Raw genomic sequence first — 21,757 nt, 5'->3', positions numbered from 1 at the left:
GTGTCTGTGTGTGTGTGTGTGTGTGTGTGAGTTGGAGGCAAGATTCAGATAATCAGACCTTTTGTTCACTGGTCTCTAGATCAAGAGGAGCTATACTTGAGTAGCTGTATCCAAGAAACTTAATTCAGAGCTGGTTCTGATTTAGATTATGAGATCTGGTTGATTTGATTCTGATGCCATAACAGAATAAGGTGAATGTATTTTAGGAAAAAGATAATTGCATTTGTATATAGAAAGGATGTGAATAATGATGGCTAAAGAGTGGACAGGGCTAGGTTCTTTCCATTAAATAACTGATCCATCTACCAAGCTGTTTTATTTACATACTGGAGGCCAGGTGCATGAAAATTCATGCAAGAGTAGGCCTTCCTTACCCCGGCTGCTGGCACCGATTCCCTCTGGCACCTGGGACCTGGGCTTCCCTCCTCCAGCCGCTGACAGGCAACCAGGACCCAGGATGCTTTGCTCTGGCCACCAGCAGGCACCCAGGATCCAGGCTTCACTCTAGCACTGGCTTCATCTGGAAGGATGTCTGGAATGACATCCAGAAAGATATCAAGTCTAATTGTCATATTATCCTTTTATTATTATAGATTTATAATTCTAGGGTCAATGTGCTAGTGGTCAGAATAAAATAGTAAAACAGAGAAACAAACAACAACAACAACAAAACATATATAGTCCATTCCATCATGGAGTTTCCAGTGTAGTGAGGGTAGAGAAATATTAACAAATTTAATTACAAATAAAGGTAAATTTCACCAATGGTAGACATTACAAATGAGAGAAATACAGTGTTATAAGAATCAAAATAGGGATTTAATGTTACACTCATTTGAAAAATGAATAGAATGCAGCAAGGTCAAAAGGAGAGGGAAGAGTTTTTAAGCGGAGTAACCACCTCATAATGTCCCTGGCAGAGAGGGCCCAGAGGAATATGAGTCTAATTGTGATGTTTTTGAAAGAAATTCAAACACTATCTAGAGTTAAAGTTATTCTCAAGTACTGTCAGTAGACAGTTTCAATTCTGAAGCTTAAAAATAAAACAAAACAAAAAAAACACAAAAAACTAATGTTCAAAACCTTTGTTTTGAGGCAAAGTAAATAACAGATGTCCATTAGTCTAGTTCCTGGAATTTCACATTTAGAAAGAATTTAATTTTTCCATGTTAAAGTAAACAAAACAGGGAGCCCTGAACAGAAGTATGATATACCTCTGAATATACATTGAGCTTAGTTATTTGCCAGAATATTATTTACCACCCTATTATTTACTAAGATAAAGGAGATATTATATAAGTTGTCAAGATATATCTCTTATAGCCCTAGCTTGTTTGGCTCAGTGGATAGAGTGTCGGCCTGTGGACTGAGGGGTCCTGGGATCGATTCTGGCCAAAGGCACATGCCCAGGTTGTGGGCCTGATCCCCAGTAAGGGGCATGCAGGAGGCAGCCTATCAATGATTCTCTCTCATCATTGATGTCTCTATCTCTCTCTCCCTCTCCCTTCCTCTCTGAAATCAATAAAGAAATATATACAAAAAAGATATATCTCTTATAATTATTATTCAGAGACATAAATTTTATAAGTAAACATTAAATTGTTTTTATATCAAACAACTACAATGGTTGTTTTAATGTTCTGGTTTGTGATTTTTTTTTTTTTGAAAAATTGTCTTATATGTTGAGACTAGAGGGCCAATGCATGAATTCATACACGGGTGTGGTTTGGCCGGCCTGGGGCTGATTGGGGCAGGGCTGGCTGGGGGCAGGGTCTGAGGTCAGTTGGCTGTCCAAGGGGGGGGGGGGCATGGGAGGTTGGCCAGGTCTGACCCCAGTTGGGGGGGTAGCTGATTGGGGATGGGGACAGATGGGGGGGCACGGGAATTTGAGGGGGAGGCCAATCCAGGCCCTGATATGGCTGGTCGGCCACTGCAGTGTGCATCATAGTGACTAGTCATTCTAGTCGTTCCTGTCGTTCCATTGTTCTGGTCACTTGGCTTTTATATATATAGATTGACAGTCCATATAAAGACCATTACTCATTGCTTTTGAAATTCAAATGTAATGTTTACAGGAAGTTCTTCATTAGTGGGACTGAATGGATATATGTCCATGAAAATTAGTTTTCTGATCATTAAGAAAAAAAGAGAACTTTTTCTAATTATAAAGAATAATATCCACTGTTATATCTGAGATAATCAATATCTCCCAGAAGACAAACATTTATACTAAAGTGCAGAACTAAAATTCAGTAACAGAAAATTCAGATTCTACACCTGGACAAAATATGATACTCAGAATCCACTGTTAATGTTGCCATATTATTTATCATACTAGAGGCCCAGTGCATGAAATTTGTGTACTAGGGGGTGTCCCTAAGCCCAGCCTGCACCCTCTCACCCAGGCTGGCAGGGGGGCAATTAGGGAGTGATCAGGCTGGCAGGGGGGCAGTAAGGGGCAATCAGGCAGGCTGGCAGGGGGTCATTTAGGGGGTGACTAGGCTGGCAGGGAGGCAGTTAGAGGGTGATCAGATCAGCAAGCAGAGGCAGTTAGGGGTGATCAGGCTGCCAACAGGGGACCAGTTAGGGGGTGGCCAGGCCAGCAGGGGGGCAGTTAGGGGCAATCAGGCTGGCAGGGGGGCAGTTAGGGGGCTGCCAGACCAGGAGGGGACCAGTTAGGGGGTGATCAGGCCAGCAAGCAGAGGCAGTTAAGGGTGATCAAGCAGGTGAGTGGTTAGGGGTGATCAGGCAGGCAGGTGAGCAGTTAGGAGCCAGAGATCCCAGATTGCGAGAGGGATGTCCTACTGCCGGTTTAGGCCCCAGTAGGACATCCCCCAAGGGGTCCTGGATTGGAGAGGGTGCAGGCTGGGCTGAGAGACACTCCCCCATGCACAAATTTCACGCACTGGGCCTTTAGTTTTTAATGTTAGTGTTATAGAATAGCAAGAAACTAGAAAAATTCCAGGTCAAGTAGAATAGGGAAACTAAGACAGGTAGTTAAACAGCAGTTTGCAGCTACCTAGTAAATCCTATCTTCCCTAAACCAAGGACACTTAAGAGTAAATGGTTTACACTTCTCTTTCCCAACCAAAGAGTAAATAGCTTAAATCGCCCTACTTAGGAAGACAGATAACAGAAGTCCAATTAAGTGTCATTTACCATCCACACTCAAGGACAAACAAATTAAGAGAATAAATCTCATTTTTTTACATCAGCATAAAGCAGATGATTATTCTATTGATCCACTGAACTCTCCTAAATGCCCAGCCTTTAAAACCCCTGAAAACAAAGGTCCCAGTGTGCTCTCCCCCCAGGGAGCACAACCATCTTTTTCCCTTCTCTTTTTCTCCCACACCACCTCTAAGGGACCCCAGGAGACTTGCAACTAGAGGAGCAATGGGCAGCAGCAACATGTCCTGGGCTAATCCCCTGAACCTGTCTCCAAGGCCCCCTTTTCTCCCTCTTCTCTGACTTCTCAGGGAGTCAAAGCAGCCTAGCTTGGCTCTTCTTTTGCTTCCTCTATGCCCTTCCTTGTTTCATTGCTCTAAGTATGTTTTTGTTGCTGTCAATACATTCTTGCTTGCTTTTCTACATGTTGTCTCCTGATTGAAATCTTTCCTTCAAGAAGACAAGAACTGAGATCTCCTCATCTCCTCAGTAACATTAGTAGCCTTAATGAAAAAAATGAAAGGTTTCTGAAGTTAATTTGGAGCTTATGAAGAGAAACTAGTGTCACACCATGCAGGCCAGTTGTTCAAAGTAACTAAGAACCTTTTATGTGAAAGGAGAAGAAAAAAAGTGCTGAGGAAGCACTTATCTAATCAAATTACAATAGTCTTATATAATCAAGTGTTAAGCATAGGCCTAAATAGTAAATGGAAGCCTTATGGAGGCAAAAAGTGTCCTGTATGTATTAGGCACATGACTAATGTTCTCTAAGCAATAATTTATTATCCTACATAATAAAATCCTCATATGCAAATAGACTGAATGGTGGAACGACTGGTGGAACAACCGGTTGCTATGACACACACGGACCACCAGGGGGCAGATGCTCAATGCAGGAGATGCCCCCAGCCAAGGTGGGTGCCAGTAGGGCCCCCGCCTGATTACCCCACTGGTCACCCGCAGAGGGAAGCGACAGGGAGGTGGGGTTGGAGAGCGGGAAGCCCCCTGATCACCCCACTGGTCACCCCACAAATCGGCCCTGATCACTGGCGAGGTCTAGGGACCCTACCTGTGCATGAATTTCATGGATTAGGCCTCTAGTTTTATAAATAAAAACGAAACATGGAGAACCAAGATGGCGGCATAGGTTAACGCCAGAGTTTGCTGCTTTGAACAACTACCTCAAAAGTGAAACTAAAAGACGGAAGGGACATCACCCAGAACCACAGGAACGCTGGCTGAGTGGAAGTCCTACAACTAGGAGGAAAGAGAAACGCATACGGACACTCAGAGGAGGTGCAGTGCTGAAGTCAAATTCTGAGGTGCGGAGGGTGCGGAGCGGGCTGGCGGCGGAGGGCGCGGTTGGCGTTTTCAATCAGGAGGGAGTCGCAGACTCTGAGCTCCAGATACGGGCGAGTCTCTAGGGACCCAGACTCAAACGGGAGAAGCGGGACTGTCTGGCTTTGGTCAGAGCAAGTGCAGCTTTCTCTCCGAGCTTTGCAGCGGGTGCTGGGACTCAGAGAGGCAGAGCCCCTGGGGACAGGACTGAGAGCCGCCATAACTGCTCTCTCCGGCCCACCCTGTTGATCCTGTGTGACCCGCCCCGCCCAAGCCCTGCACACAGGCATTTGCCGGATAGCCTCAGGCAAAGGCTAGATTAGCACCTCCCTAGAGGACAGAAGTTCTCTCACTGCTGACACAGCTGATTCTCATAGCCACTTGGCCTGGAGGTCAAACCCTCCCTGGTATTAGCTACAACAAGGTTTAACTATAAGACTGCGAACAAAGACCACGAGGGGGTGCACATGGAAGCATAACAAAATGCGGAGACAAAGAAACAGGACAAAATTGTCAATGGAAGATATAGAGTTCAGAACCACACTTTTAAGGTCTCTCAAGAACTGTTTAGAAGCTGCCGATAAACTTAATGAGATCTACAAGAAAACTAATGAGACCCTCGATCTTATATTGGGGAACCAACTAGAAATTAAGCATACACGGACTGAAATAAAGAATATTATACAGACTCCCGACAGCAGACCAGAGGAGTGCAAGAATCAAGTCAATGATTTGAAATGCGAGGAAGCAAAAAACACCCAACCGGAAAAGCAAAATGAAAAAAGAATCCAAAAATGCGAGGATAGTGTAAGGAGCCTCTGGGACAGCTTCAAGCGTACCAACATCAGAATTATAGGGGTGCCAGAAGATGAGAGAGAGCAAGATATTGAAAACCTATTTGAAGAAATAATGACAGAAAACTTCCCCCACCTGGTGAAAGAAATGGACTTACAGGTCCAAGAAGCGCGGAGAACCCCAAACAAAAGGAATCCAAAGAGGACCACACCAAGACACATCATAATTAAAATGCCAAGAGCAAAAGATAAAGAGAGACTCTTAAAAACAGCAAGAGAAAGAAACTCAGTTACCTACAAGGGAATACCCATACGACTGTCAGCTGATTTCTCAACAGAAACTTTGCAGGCCAGAAGGGAGTGGCAAGAAATAGTCAAAGTGATGAATACCAAGAACCTACAACCAAGATTACTTTATCCAGCAAAGCTATCATTCAGAATTGAAGGTCAGATAAAGAGCTTCACAGACAAGGAAAAGCTAAAGGAGTTCATCACCACCAAACCAGGATTAGATGAAATGCTGAAAGATATCCTTTAAGAAGAGGAAGAGGAAGAAAAAGGTAAAGTTACAAATTATGAACAACAAATATACATCTATCAACAAGTGAATCTAAGAATTAAGTGAATAAATAATCTGATGAACAGAATGAACTGGTGATTATAATAGAATCAGGGACATAGAAAGGGAATGGACTGACTATTCTTGAGGGGGAAAGGGGTGTGGGAGATGCGGGAAGAGACTGGACAAAAATCGTGCACCTATGGATGAGGACAGTGGGTGGGGAGTGAGGGTGGAGGGTGGGGCGGGAACTGGGAGGAGGGGAGTTATGGGGGGGAAAAAAGAGGAACAAATGTAATAATCTGAACAATAAAGATTTAATTAAAAAAAAAATAAAGGTTTGATTGGTGCACCAACCAAAAAAAAAAAACAAAAAAAAAACGAAACACATTCTTCTATGATTGTTTAGAAAATTGGATAACATATGTTAAAATAGTTAGCCTAACTCTTTAGTGTTATACAAATACTATATATCATTAATAAAAGAATCAACACCATCACTCCCATTATGACCTTTATTCACAGTACTACTGCACAGTGTGTACATAGAATCAACTACACTTGATCTTACTTGGGAAATTATTTTAAAATTGCCTGTTATCAAGATCTGATTTTTACCAGTGTTACTGTAGACACCTAATCACTAGCTATCAAGTCATATTACTGTGTAATTTCTTTATTTTATAATTTATTTTACTTCTATGATTTAACAATTCACCAGAAATATTATTATGCAGCATGAGGAAAGGGGCACAATAGTCTGTAATCCAGTCATTAAAAAAAAATGAATGAATGCTCTGACCAGAATTATGACTTCCTGATATTGTCATGCCATGTCAACTTTGTAAATATTGTGAAACAAAGAAAAAGTCTTTTTGAGAAACACTGATACTCAAAATGCTTTCTTCTAGCCTTGGATGAAAACCCACTAGCTCATCAGGTTGAGTTAAAAAGGGAAAAAGCCTTTCTCCCTGGAACTCACTGTGGTACCACCGGATGCAGAGTGGAAGATGTGACAGTAGTTCACATGTGATGGTGGAAGTAAGACACACGACTCCTTTTGTAGCATCACCCATGGCCATCCTCAACCCACTTATTAATTCCTTCTAGATTTTCAAGTAATAACCTTAAACTCATTTACAGGAATATGAAATAGTCTTTCCAGGAATGGAGATAATTTTAAGAACAGTGATTTATTTCATAAAACTTTAGGATATTGGCTTAAATTATTTTTTGAAAACTGTGGCAAAATTTTAAACTCACAAAAGCACGTAAATTTCTTTTCAGAAATGAAGAGAGCATAAAGACCAAGAACCCATTTTAAAGGCTTTATACATTTTGCTTTCAATTCTTTTAAAACTGTAATAAATACAAATTAAAACTATCAGCCTAAGTAGAGAAATAGTACATCCATTTATAATTGGCATCTATCCCCTTTTTAAAAATAGCATACTGGACACAGGAGGTCAAAGTGTCTTCCTTTATTGAAAGAAAACTTCAAAGTTAAGGGTAATTTGGGGATTAACTGGTAAACAATGCATCACAAATTACATTAGTAGGTAGTTAAAAGCCCTATAAAAATGGTTTATCCTGTATCTTTAAGTAAAAGGATTGATCAAGAATTTCTAACACATTAAAATGCTGATTCACAAATGAATTATTTCAAAGAACCAAATACAATTCTTTGCACCCCCACATAAAATTGATACTGCTGTAGTGCCTCAGAAAACAGAGAAAATGGAGGCACAAAAAGTTTAAACTTATTCTAGGGCATCATTAATTGATAAAGTCAAGATTCAAAACCAAGAAGTAATTTACATACCTTGTGCTCTTAACCACTGAGCTAAGCTATATTTCTAGATTAAAATGTCTCCAAGGGCTGGGCTGGTGTGGCAGAGTTGTTGAGCTTCGAACTATGAACCAGGAGATCACAGTTTGATTCCTGGTCAGGGGTTCAATTCTTAGTCAGGATACATGCCCTGGTTTTGGGCTCGATCCCCAGTAGGCAGCTTCTCATAACTGATGTTTCTATTTCTCTCTCTCTCCCTCTCCCTTCCTCTCTGAAATCAAATATATATATATATATTAATGTATATATATTAATGTATATATATTACATTATATATATATATATATATATATATATATATATATATATATATATATTAATGTAACCAAGGAACATCCCACAAAAGTACAGAAAAATAAAACCATCTCAAACCAATGGCAATTATGAGTTAAACATTTTATTTTGCATAATTACAGTTGGTCTACATGAAGCATAATATGTTTTGCTCACTTGTGGTTGCAAATGTTTAGTTAGTAAAGTATCCTTTTCAACTCTGAGGTTTGATGATGCTTTTAGTTCCTACAAGGAAATAGTGCATGTTGATTTGATAAAGGCACTTATTCTATTAAATCTGTATCCAAATACTTTGAGGAAAGCATTCAAAACATACTTTTTCAAAAGAAACTAGATAAAGGATAAAATGATACAGTTTGCTCTATGTTTTCTAAACCTAGCTCTCTAAACATAGTAACTGAGCATTATTAAATCCCTATGGCCTGGCTTGTCACCCCTCCCACTCCCAACTTTAAACCAATCCTGGCGCCAGGAAGGAATTTATAATAAAAAGTCCAATGAAAGATGCCTCTCCTTTGGCATAAAAATCTGTTGCTGTGGGCTCTATCTGTCCTCAGTGCCTACTACTCTAGCAACTGTTTCTACAGGCAAAACTGGCTGGTTCCTCAGTGACTCAGGATCCTCTTTTAAAGCTCCCTCCCCAGGTGATGAAGTTCCTTCCCTATTCCTCCAGTTTCTTTATGACTAAGTCACTGATGTTTGGGTAGCTGCATCATTGTGTAAAGAGCTCATGACAGAATTAGAAGCCCTGTATCTAACTCCTATGTATGATAGTTACTATATTAGCAAACTTTGGTGAGTTACTCAACTCTCCTAACTCTTATTTACTATATCTGCAAAATAACAGTACCCATAATAGACTCCTGGCCCTGAGTAAATGGTTGATATCTTGCTGGTAGAGGCTGTTCCTGATACACTTTTTGTATCCGCAGTACCCACTCCATAGCCAATGTGATCTGTATCCTTACATTGAACAATGAATAAATAATTTTCCTCTTTATCCTTTGGTTCTTCCCAAATAAAAACTCTAGAATTACCCAGTCTGCCATGTCCCATTGGCTCTTAAGTGCTGGTCATACTCTGACATCTAAGACTGTATGAGTATTGGTGTAGGTTTATGGATCTGAGTCAATCTCATAAAGTAATATGGAATACTGAAGGCTTGATCTGATATGTTCTCTTTTTGGTTTTTGTCCCCCAACTAATAATACAACCAAAGCTAACTATATCATCATAAAAATTAAATTCTAACCCTGACCGGTTTAGCTCAGTAGATAGAGCATCAGCCTGTGGACTGAAGGGTCCCAGGTTCAATTCCAGTCAAGGGCATGTACCTTGGTTGCGGGTACATCCCCAGTAGGGAGTGTGCAGGAGACACCTGAAGATGTTTCTCTCCCATCGATGATTCTAACTCTCTATCCATCTCCCTTCTCTGTAAAAAAACAATAAAATATATTTTAAAAAATTAAATTCTGTTCTCATGGACAGCTCTGCCCCTCCACCCCCATTCGACAGTCAGCCACCACTAAAAACTCTAAGGCCGTGCTCCAGACAAATGCTAATGGTTGTGCTGAAATGCATGAACATACAGGCTCAGAGATGAGTTGATAGTTTCTTACCAGAGCCACATCATTATGAGCTGGCAGGAAGTTAGGTTAGATATGGCCAACACCTGGAAAAATCACAGAGGCATCCAGATACTGCCATCCATGGCAGAAACTCAAAGACTGGAACTGAATTTTCTCCATACCAAAGCAATGAAAAGTTGGATAAGGAGATATAGATTCTCTCATTAAGCTTGTGAATACATCATTGGGAAGCTTGTTGTTCAGGATGTGGCAACAATGTAACATCAAGATACAGATGAAAATTCATGTCTCCAGAGCTGTCCTATCCGCACAATTACTTTAATGTGTCCCAGATTTGAACTCATCATTGATGTTCCCATTAGTTCCTGGACTGATTCCAGTAGTGCCACCAAAGTGCCACTCTCCAAGTCAAATGGCAGTATCAAATCTCCACCAGCAAGCCCTGGAGTGTGTCCAGCCTTTAGAGGCTGAGGCCAAACTAATCAAATGGCAGCACTTTAGGGAAAGGGCTTGTCAGCAGAATGGATGAAAAACTAATTCTACAGCTTTCGTGATAATCTACAGAGGGTAAAAGAACAGAAGTGATAGAACAAAAATACTACAACTTAAAAAATACTCACTGAGCAATTACATGTGCCAGTCATTGTTCTCAGTGATACTGTGCATAAAACATGACAATGTACAGACTCTGTCTTCAAGGAAATTACAATATAGAAGGAGCCTCCTTTAGAAAGTATAGAGGAGAGAGCACTTATGAACTTTGAGGTTAAGGAACCTTAATGAGAATCACAGCTCTGACTAGTCCTTGCTTATGTCACAAGACAAATTATTTAAATGCCCAAGCGTCAGTTTCCCCATCTATGTGATAAATAATAGACATGCTCTTTTTCAAAAGTGTATATTTTTATTTATTTCAGAGAGGAAAGGAGAGGGAGAGAGAGATAGAAACATCAATATTGAGAATTATTAATTGGCTGCCTCCTGCATGCCCCCCACTGGGGATTGAGCCTGCAACCTGGGCATGTGCATTAACCAGGAATCAAACCATGACTTCCTGGTTCATAGGTGAATGTTCAACCATTGAACCATGCTGGCCTGGCCAAGACATACTCTTAAGTAGATATAAAAGGGAAAATTGGTTTGATATGAGGATTAAAAGTAAAACTGGGTTAAGTGAGCTCCAAATGGATTGATATGTTAATGCAATTAGTAAATTATAATGCTAAAATAAGAAAATGTAAAATAATATATGTTGATCTACAATGCAGAAGAACTTTTAAGTATAACTCAAAAAAAGCATAAACCATAATGTAAAAAGTAATGGAGTGGAATAATATTACAATTAAACATTTTAATTTAATAAGGGCCAACAGAGAAAATTTAACAGCCATATGACTAGTTGAGAAAAGGTATAGTAAGCATCTAATACTATCAAGGTACAAATATCTATATTTTACTAGAAATTTCCACAAATTAACAAGAAAAGTGCAAAAAACTCAATAGGAAATGGACAAAGTTGAAATAGAAATAGAAATAGGAAATGGAAAATGAACAAGATTCACAGGAGGAGAAACCCAAATGACCATAAGTATATTAAAGATATACCCAAGCTCCTTTGTAATTAGAGAAAAGTTAAAACAACAAAATACCAATTAAAATTGATCATATTGGCAAAAATTAGAAAACTGGGTAATACCATATGTAGGAGGATATGAGAAACAACAGTATTCTCATGTGCCTTTGGCAGATATAAGACTTGTGGCTATAAGCACAGTTGTACACTATGACTTGGCAATCCTACTTGTAGGTATATTTTCTCAGAAAGGGACATATTTACTTCAATTTGTTACTGATAATGTTTTTGGAAGTATTGTACCAACAAACAAACAAAATGTAAATGCACACCATGAAATAGTGCACAGCTCTTAGAATCTGTTATAATATTACATGCATTATATTAGTTATTGAGATATTATACACATTGACATAGAGCAATCTTCAAGACATAGGGCTGAGTAAAAAGCGTGAGAAATAAAATATATGTTGCCCAATACCTTTAAAGTAAAGCCATACAAAACAAAAGGAAAAAGGCAAAGGTTCACACTCCCTGACTTCAAATTATAGTACAAAGCAACAATAATCAAAACAACAGAACAGAATTGATAGCCCAGAAATAAACCCACATGTATATGGGCAAACATTTCAATAAAGGAGCCAAAAACATACAATGAAGGGGGAGAAAAAGCTTCTTCAATAAATGGTGCTGGGAAAATTGGAAAGCCACATGAAAAAGAATGAAACTAGACTGCTATGTGTCCCCATATACAAAAATCAACTTAAAATTGATCAAAGCCTAAATATAAGACCTGAAATAAAAAATTACATGAAAAAAAAATAGATACTTACAACTTATGGACCCTCGTCTTAGAGAAGATTTTATGAATTTACCTCAAAGGCAAGAAAAGTAAAAGCAAAAATTAATAAATGGGACTATTTAGCAAACCAAAAAGCTTCTGCACAATAGAAGAAATCATCAACAAAACAAAAAGACAACCAACTGAATGGGAGAAGATATTTGCAAACAAGACCTCTGATAAGTGGTTAATATCCAAAATATATTTAAAAACAACCATATTTAAAAAATGGGTAAAGAACATGAACAGTCACTTTTCTCAAGAAGACATGCAAATGACCAACAGATAATGAAAAGATGGTCAAATTCATTAGTATTAGGGAAATGCAAATCAAAACTACAATAAGATACTACTTCACACCTGTTAGAATGGTTATTATCAACAAGACAAGTAATAACAAATGTTGGAGGGTTGTGGAGAAAAGGGACCCTTCATACACTACTGGTGAGAATGTAAACTGGTAGAGCCACTATGGAAAACAGTAAGGAGGTTTTTCAAAAAATCAACATAAGAGTTACCATAATACCCTCTTCTAGGTATCTACCCAAAAAAAATTTAAAACACATATTTCTGAAGATATATGTACCCCTATGTTCATTGTGGCATTAATTACAGTGGTCAAGACATGGAAACAACCGTTCTTCAGTAGATGATGGATAAAGAAGATGTGGTACATATATACAATGGAATACTACTCAGCCACTATGAAAGATGAAAAATACTGCCATTTGTGACAACATGGACAGATCTTGAAAATATCATGCTAAGCGAAATGCCAGATGGAAAAAGTCATAAACCAAATTCTTTCACTCATATGTGGGATATAAAACTGAAAGCAACAACTGAGACAAACAAACGAATAAAACAACATAGGCAACGGTATGGTGGTTACCAGAGGGAAGTAGAGTGAAGGAGTAGTAAAGGTAAAAAGGGGGCCAAATATATGGTGACAGAAAGACATGTGGCTTTTGGTGGTAAACACACAATGCAATATACAGATAATGTATATTAGAATTGTACACTTGAAACCTATGTAATTTTATTAACCAATGTCACCTCAATAGATTTAATAAAAAAATAAAAAATACATGTTTGAAAATGACACACAAAATTTAAGAACAAACATCAAATACATAATGATGGATAAATGACCATTTTAGTCATCTTTGTATCTCCAGAACTGAGTACATTCATTGGTACCCAACAATTATTTTCTGAGCAAATCAATGATTCAATACAGAAAACAAAGGATAGGGAAAATTTAGATTCCAAAATTTAGAGTGAGTACAACAATAGAGACCATTTGCAAGTGATTTGTTTTTCAGATTAGGAAACAGATCTGGTTGATGGAGAAGGTTGGTGAGTTCAGGTTAGTATCTTTTGACTTTGAAAGACTGATAAGGAACTAGCATGCAATCTTGGTCTAGAACTCAGGAGGTATTTAGATTTGGGTCTCAGCTCAAAAGATGATAGTTTTAGAAATAAAAGAAATAAAAAATAAAGTAACAAGTGGATGAGCAATGGGATGAAGTAATGCAGACATATTATTAAAATTGTACAAGATGGCAGAAGATGGTATGTGTTTGAAAGGAAGAATAAACTGGTCAGCAGAGATGAAAAGACTATTTACTAGTCTCTGTGGAGAATGGGGTGAGGTGGAGTGAGGTGGGATAGTATGAGAGGGAAACATTAGTAATAGAGGTATTTGGTGAGTAAGAGAAGCTAAATTAAATCTCAGTTTTGGGGAAAATCTGAAAATAAGCTAAGCCATTTATTGTTTGCCTTAACTGTTGAGGAGCAAATTTAAAATTGATAAATAGGGGAGAGAAAGAGTGGAGGGAGAGGGAGAGGGAGCACATGCAAGCAGAATGGTCATATATCAAACTAAAAATAAGAATAAAAATCTCTATTTCCAAATCCATAAACTGAATTACTGAGAGGAGACTTCTGAGGCCTGATAAATCCCCAAACAACTTTAATTTAAAATATCCTAAGTACCGCTATTCTTAAGTTATTCCCTTGATTCCGATCTGCTATCAGCGAGAATCAGAGAATCAGTACCTACCCAAGATAAGAATAAAAATTTGAGATTTACTATTATTAAGCCCAATTCTCCTGTTCTACATCTACAGGGCACAACAAATGTTTCTCCTAAAGCAGCGGTTCTCAACCTGTGGGTCGCGACCCCTTTGGCAGTAGAAAGACCCTTTCACAGGGGTTGCATAAGGCCATCCTGCATATCAGATATTTACAGGGGTTGCATAAGGCCATCCTGCATATCAGATATTTACATTAGATTCATAACAGTAGCAACATTACAGTTATGAAGTAGCAACGAAAATGATTTTATGGTTGGGTCACAACATGAGGAACTGTATTTTAAAGGGCCAGAAGGTTGAGAACCACTGAAAGGATTTAAAAAAGAAGAAGAAAGAAAAAGAAACTCTTTCACCTGTGCTCTTGTAGTAGAGCCCACACTCCCGACAGCCTCAGCACAGTCCTTGGCTTTCTCCCACACAGGTCTTTGCCATAGGACTCAGTGGCCATGTCTAAGAACTCCACCTATCTGACATTTGGAGGTGATGCCTGCTAGATAGTCCTCACATCCTATCTGCTGTGTTAAAGAATTGTGTTAAAGCAGTTACTTGTTATTTTCATTCACAGCTGGAAGCAGCACAGCATGGTGATTCAGGTTTAAGAAATCCATCTTTCTAGTTAGTGTCTAGGATGGATCAGGAGATTAGAAGAGAGAACACCACAATAGGTGAACCACACACACACAAAAAAGCAATGAAAAAGAGGGATGTTTGTTTAGGGATGTTACAGGGAAAAAATATAAAGTTCTTAGGTACTGAACTGATATAGAGGTTGGAGGGGATGGGGGAGTGGACAGGTTGCTATCTCAAATTCAAAACAGTGTGAGAAGGAGAATAAAAATTTAGTGACAAATATGTAGATGAGGGTAAAATTTTTATTTTTATTTAGAGAGAGGGTTGATGTCAGGATGTACTTTCATTATAGTCAGACAAACAGAAATGTTAATGCTTACCCCAAATTCATGTATATTGATGCATTTATAAAATTTTATAAACTATCGTCAAATAATGGCAAAATATGAAAAAACCTGCTTATTGGTTCCTGTCTACATAAGAAAAAAATTGCCAATAACTGTTTTAAAACTAATGCTAGACTAATAATAGGCTTTGAAGTCCAACTTCTTGCCCCATATGTCAGCCCATATAGGGAAACTTCTGTATAGGGAAGCAAGAAAGGTGTCCTACCTGGTAATTTTCCATAGTATGAGGTAAACGAAAGCTATAATCTGGGTTTTGATAGAGCTAAAAAGTGGGCATTCATGGGTAGCAGCCCTCTAATGGGTTACATTTCTTAAGCACTAAGACCTGTTCTGAAATTGAAAAGATGCTTCTGGAAACTACAATTGTCCTGCCCAGTGCTGCAAATTAGTAGCATCCTGAGGGCTGGGAATTGGTGAGGATGATATTATACTTAGAAAAATGTTTATTTTCCTTAATATAAACATAGACTGGACTGTTCTAAGAATATGAGCTGTTTTTGAGGTGAATGTGTATGTGTGCATGTACTATTTTGTGTGTGTTGTATACAACAGTTATTCACTGACTATCAGGCAAAACAGGAGACAAAGCTGTACCTCAAGCTTACAGAGGCTGAAGAGAGAAATGCAGCCCTATCCGGTTTGGCTCAGTGGATAGAGCGTCAGCCTGCGGACTGAAGGGTCCCAGTTTTGATTCCGGTCAAGGGCATGTACCTTGCTTGTGGGCACATCCCCAGTAGGGGGTGTGCAGGAGGCAGCTGATCGATGTTTCTATCTCTCTATCCCTCTCTCTTCCTCTCTGTAAAAATCAATAAGATATATTTTTAAAAAAGAGAAATGCACTTGGAAGGGTCAAGTGCACACTGGACTCTTATCTCATTCCGTAGCTATCATTCTCATTCCATAGCTACTATCTCTGGGAAACTTCCTTCTAAGGTAGTTTTGAGGCCTATTGATTGGCTGGGGAGAGAGAGAAGACTGACCATAGGGGAAAACCCCATGTGAAGAGAATGGGGTTTTCATAAAGGAGAGTGTAAGTGGACATGGTGAAGATTGATAATAAAGAAAAGGAGACAAGATTAGGAAGACAAGTGAGGAATATCCATGTGGGAATTTCCTGTAGATGGTTTAATTTAAAGGCTATATTTTCCCCCTTGAAATTTGAGAGCAGTTATATTTAGCATGAAGTTCTTAATTGATTCTCCTACATTGTGTTCTCTTCCGTTACTTCAACCTCTTAGAGAATCCATTATAATAGCAAGCCTCTATGATTGTATTATGGGAAATTTATGAAAGAGAATGGGGGTGTGGCCTGAACCAGATCACTCATTCAAAGAGGCCAGCACAGAAATACATCAACCCAAGAATATAGTTACCCAAAAGGCTGGGTGGTGAAGGGCCCAGTAGAACCAGTGAGATCAAAGGGGAGTTGGGAAACGCTAACAAGAGCATGGCAGCCTTGGAAAAAGTATTGCCATAGATGACAATTCAGAATCAGAAGTGAGATGACTATAGTTTTTCCCAACCATACACAGGGAGATGGCTTTTGGACATATATGTTGAGTGGAAAAATGAAGATGTTAATTATCAAATAATATAACTATTAATATCACATATATTCATTGTTTCTCTCTTACTGCAACATTCACTTGGATATTCTTGAATAATATATTCAGAGGTTTTGGAAATTTTCCCAGTTTAAAATTGTTTCTACAGAAAATTGTATCACTTTCATATTTGTAAATGCAGAAGACATATTAACAACTTCATCCTGATGTTTTGAGAATTAAATAAGATCTTGTGTTAGGTATAGATATGGCAGTTTGATTAGGCTCACTCATCATTAGCTAAGGGACTCACTTTCATACACTAGACCTATCACAAGTGATTTCAAAACAGTTTCTCAAGAAAATTATAAATTCTAATGGATACAGACCTTTGGAGTTGATCATTGTATTAATTAATGTAGACTAGTTTATGCTATGGTAACTTATGTAATCCTATGGTAAGCTAAATTGTGCTATAGTAGCCCACATCTTAATGACTTAACACAACGGAAGTTTATTTTTTATTCATATAAAGTTAGCTACAGGACAGTTGCTCCCAGGATGGCTCTCTTTAATATAAGAACTCTAAAATACAAGTTGCTTTGATCTGTCTATCAGACCATCTCTACACAAGGCCTCCTCCCTAACCACCATGCAGGGGAAAGGAGAGAGCAGGGCTCACACCAGCAATTAAGTGCTTTGCACAGGAAGAATGAGCATTCCTTCTGGTCCTAACCACTTAGGCAGAAAAATTCAAATAAACTGGCCCAATGCAAAGGGACTAGAGAAGGCAATCTTCTGTGTCTGGAAGGAGAGACTTAGATATTGGGAAGCAGAGTAATGCCTACTAAATCCGTAATAGACTAAACCATGATATTTTTCAGTCCATACATGAAAAGAATATACTGTATTCCTTGGGCTCCTATAGGGTGGGAACTACATCCTTGAGTTCTTCCAAAGCTTCTCTGTAGAGCCCTATTTTGTGAAGTTGCTCATCACTGTAAGGGGTGATTGGATAAGAAGGTGAGGGATATTGAAATTGAGATATGATCATCTAAAACTAATTGATTTACATATATTTAACAAATCTTTAAATGGTGAGATAGACGTTTGAAAACATAGATGATGGCAGGAAGGAAAGGAGAAAGGAAGGAAGAAAGAAGATAAATAGAGCAATAAGTTGATTGCTTTTTATATGGGATTTTAATGAACCAAACTGTCACTAATAATTTTAAAAACAGGGACATGGATTTTAACTCAATATTAGAAAAAAAACTTTGAAACTGTCAAAATGTTCATAATAAATTGGGTGGCCTTGAAATATAACAAGAGACCCATCCCTGAAAGTATTAGCATAGATTGTTATGACAACTCAACCGAAAATTGCCAATAAGCATCAAATTTTAGGTAGGATGGAGTATGGCAGAAAGGAGGGATTGAGAGGTAGAGCATAGTGTTAGTATATTCCTGTAAAACCCTATAAAATAAATGAAGAAAATATTTAAAAACAAAAGCATCTTAAATATTAAGAGCCACATTATTATCTATGCCATATAATGTAATAATTCTGTAGTTAAGCTAAAATTAAACTTAAGATAAACATCCGATTGTCTCTTTAAAAGGCAGATTAGACTATAATTGATATCAATTGTTTTCCTTCCTAAGAATTTCCTAGTTACTCTGTATCTTTTCAACAAGACACATTTGGTAAACAGATCACTGATGTATATTTCAAAATTTTTTTTATATACCATCAGCATATTTCAGACCTTTAATTTTTTGTTTGTATTTGGAGAAATAACAGTGTAACTTTTATATGCTGAAAACACCAATTGAATTAATGATTCTGAAATCATATAAGCTATTGCCATATTACAATTTGAGTAAGACAAAATTCAAAGCAGTTTAGGTAACATAAAATACTGAATAATCATGAAAATTAGTGGATTGTGAAATGAATGACCACCTACCGTCACCGATGAAGCTGGCCCAAGACTCCCCAGTTTATTAAAGAAGGCATAAAGTATATGAGAGTGAAAGAATTTACAATGCCTGAAGCTCAAAATACACCCACTCAATTGTTTTCTTGATGTTGTTTGCAAACATTACAACAGAACGTTATCTATTTTACTGGTCATTTGAGTTTTTACATTAAATAGATCCCAACATTTCTTCATGCCCAGCTTTGCCCTTTCATTGTTTAAGTCATGCAGCTATAATTTAGACTAACTCATAATCTGGAGCTCCTGCATATTTAAATCTTATCACTGATGTCCTTAGGTTTCCAGACAGTTGGCTAAATTAATTCTACTCACCTCATTCTCCACCTCCCCAGCTGAATCAGAGTGGTATCCATGGAGAAGAATCTCCTGCACCATACTGTGCCCATTTTCCAAGTTGTACTAAACTAAAAAGCAACTAGTTACACATTATGCTTCAGTGGGTTCCAGACAATATGAAAGTATTCTGAAACTATGTGTCCAGAATCTAGGGCATCACGTAAACATGATAAATATTGAATGAGAAAAAAACACCAGCTCCTCAATGCATCAGAATTACATTAGTAGAGGTTCATTATCTCAGTAAGATTGCTTTCAGCTATGAACAACAAAATGGTCATCCAAAAGTATTGACCAATATGTGCATTTAATTACCTCATGTAAAAAGAACCATGGGATAGGTAGAAAAAGGTCATATGCAATGGGGGGCTGGCAACATGATGGGGGGCTGGATGAGTTTCTCTCCTGTTTTCTTCCTCTAATGCTACAAAACATCTTCAGGAGCTGCTAGCATCAATGAATGAGAGGAACCGAGTACGAGAGTGGTGAAAGGGGATTTCCTTCTTGCTTGTATCCCTTTTAAGAGGAAGGAAGCCCAAGCTGGTATCTTCTTATATATCATCAGCCAGACTGGGTCCATGACCACCCATAGTGCACAAGAGACTGGGAAAACACCTACCATTTTCAATCATTGGAGGTGGCACCACCAGTTAGAAAGACAGAAAAGGAGAATGACAGATGTGGTGCCACCAACAGTGTCCACACAACATATAACCCTGCTTCTATTGTAAGGGTTAAAGCCTTAAATTAACCTAGGAAATGACAATGGTAAGTAAAGTATGCATTGTCATTTTACTTTTGCAGACATAGATGAGGAAAAAGGTGAGGTGATGTTTTTTATTAATGTAGTGGACTACGTGGTCCAGGAAATGGGACCATTTATCAGAGTTTTTATAGCTTCTTATATCTAAATTTAAAGATTACCAGAGAGAAACCCTTTTAGGGAATAATCTTTAAACTGAGTTAATTGATCACCAATAGCACTATAAAAATTAGACATGAAATTTAAACCCCAGAAGAAACGCTATTTAGGAAAATATAACCACATTAACCTGTATAAGAAATAATAGGTACATGGTCACATACCAAGGCAAAAAGACACTAGAGTATAACTGAAAAATCTTCTGAGAGATAGGAGGGAGCATATAGAACATGGGGGGCTATGGGAGATCAATCATAGACATGGCTCATTTCAGCCTCAGGCCTAGAAAAGAAGCAGGTGCAAATTTCAACTGAAAGGCAAACTAGATTGCACTCGATATGCAGTGATTCATTTTATTGCTGGTAGAGAGACAATTACCCAATACCGCCACAAAGAGCAGCAGCCCATCTGATCATCTTCCTATCAGCATAGACAGATGCGGATCCCATGAGCCAGTCCCCATTATTCCTGCCCCTTGGTTTTAATTCTCTATATGACCCTCCTGGAGTGTGGGTGGGACCCATGACTAGCTTCTAGTCAACAGAAAATGGCAAACGTGCAGGGATCAAGTTAATCAAGTGAAAGATTATCCAGGGAGGCCCTGACTTAATCAGGTAAAAGCCATAGGGGTTCTCCCTGAAGTGAGAGACTCCCCTGTGGGCTTTGTAAAGTAGTGGCCATGATGATGCAGAAGCTCTACTGCATAGGACTATGGGAGGCCTCTAGGAACTGTGGGCAACCTCCAGGCAATAGCAGGCAAAGAGCCTGGCTCTCCATCATACAGCCACAAGGAAATGAATTGTGACAACAACCCGAATGGGCATGAAGGGAATTCTTCCCCTATTAGGCCTCCGGATGAAAACACAGCCCAGCCAATGCCTTGAGTACAACTTTTTAAGATCCTGGGCAGAGAACCAGCCAATCTATGCCCAGACTCCTGACCTATAAAAACTATGAGTTTTTTTAAAAAAATATATTTTATTGATTTTTTTACAGAGACGAAGGGAGAGGGAATAGAGAGTTAGAAACTTCGATGAGAGGGAAACATCGATCAGCTGCCTCCTGCACACCCCCTGCTGGGGATGTGCCCGCAACCAAGGTACATGCCCTTGACCAGAATAGAACCTGGGTCCCTTCAGTCCACAGGCTGACGCTCTATCCACTGAGCCAAACTGGTTAGGGCACTATGAGGTTTTTTAAGTGATATTTTATGCTACTAAATTTGTATAACTTGTCATGCAGCAATGGAAAACTCACACATTGTGTTTATTCTTCTTTTTCTACTACTAACATCCTATTTTCTTACTGCAAGTTTTTTAGTTTCTGGCAATGTTTCCTGCCCCCATCCAAAAACAAACAAACAAACAAGAAGTTGTTTTAATCATTAAAATAAAGCTGGAAAGCATATAGATGTGGAGGATAACAGAGCGAAAGAAGCCTCAGTTATAATATTAGCTAGCATCTATTGAGCATTTACTATATGCTATAAGAAGTTCACCGTTATTTTATTTTTACATACATATTTGAACTCATGAAAATAAGGTCAGTGCTACTAGCTCCATTTTACAAATAAGTATTTTTATAGGAACTGAGGTAAAAAGAGTTTGAGAAATTTATCTAAGTTTACTCAACTTGTAAATCAGAAAGTTAATTTGTTTGAGTTTAGATATTATGGCCCAGAGCCTGTATTCTTAGTCACTAGGATTTATTCCTTCTCAGTAGGAATAGATTGTCATGCTTTAGAAACAGATAATAAGGTAAAGGTGCCAGTCAATAAATGTGTACTTGTATGTGAATCATTGATAAATAACTTTCAGGGATCTTCTGCCATCGGGATTCTGCTCTGATGGGCCATTCTGTGGCTAGCTTAG

The 21,757-nt window shown here is 38.5% G+C and overlaps 1 pseudogene; it reads right to left on the bottom strand.

The window, feature by feature from the left end:
• The window catches only part of LOC118675585, a 154,253-nt pseudogene extending 135,250 nt beyond the window's left edge, over positions 1-19,003 (bottom strand).
• Positions 19,004-21,757: the final 2,754 nt, after the last annotated feature.

This window comes from Myotis myotis, unplaced genomic scaffold (assembly GCF_014108235.1).
Source record: "Myotis myotis isolate mMyoMyo1 unplaced genomic scaffold, mMyoMyo1.p scaffold_m19_p_2, whole genome shotgun sequence".
Classification (NCBI taxonomy): domain Eukaryota; kingdom Metazoa; phylum Chordata; class Mammalia; order Chiroptera; family Vespertilionidae; genus Myotis; species Myotis myotis.
The sequence above is the reverse complement of the archived record's forward strand: the minus strand, read 5'-3'. Positions and strand labels throughout refer to the sequence as shown.